Below are 491 nucleotides of genomic sequence, written 5' to 3'. Positions count from 1 at the left end.
TTCACCATCAGGACAACAACAACGTGGAGGCCCATAAGGCCTTTCACAGTCAGGACAACAACAACAACAACAACATGGAGGCCTGTAAGACCATTCACCATCAGAACGATGACAACAACAACAACAACACGGAAGACCACAACACCTACCACAGTCAGGACAACAACAACAAGAAAAACAACAACAACAAGAAAAACAACAACAACAAGAAAAACAACAACAACAACAACAACACGGAGGACCACAACGCCTACCACAGTCAGGACAACAACAACACGGAGGACCACAATGCCTACCACAGTCAGGACGACAACAACAACAACACGGAGGACCACAACGCCTACCACAGTCAGGACGACAACAACAACAACACGGAGGACCACAACGCCTACCACAGTCAGGACAACAACAACACGGAGGACCACAACACCTACCACAGTCAGGACAACAACAACACGGAGGACCACAACGCCTACCACAGTCAGGACGAC

Source organism: Oryx dammah, unplaced genomic scaffold (genome assembly GCF_014754425.2).
Source record: "Oryx dammah isolate SB20612 unplaced genomic scaffold, SCBI_Odam_1.1 HiC_scaffold_6, whole genome shotgun sequence".
NCBI classification, from domain to species: domain Eukaryota; kingdom Metazoa; phylum Chordata; class Mammalia; order Artiodactyla; family Bovidae; genus Oryx; species Oryx dammah.
Note: the sequence above shows the minus strand (reverse complement) of the source record.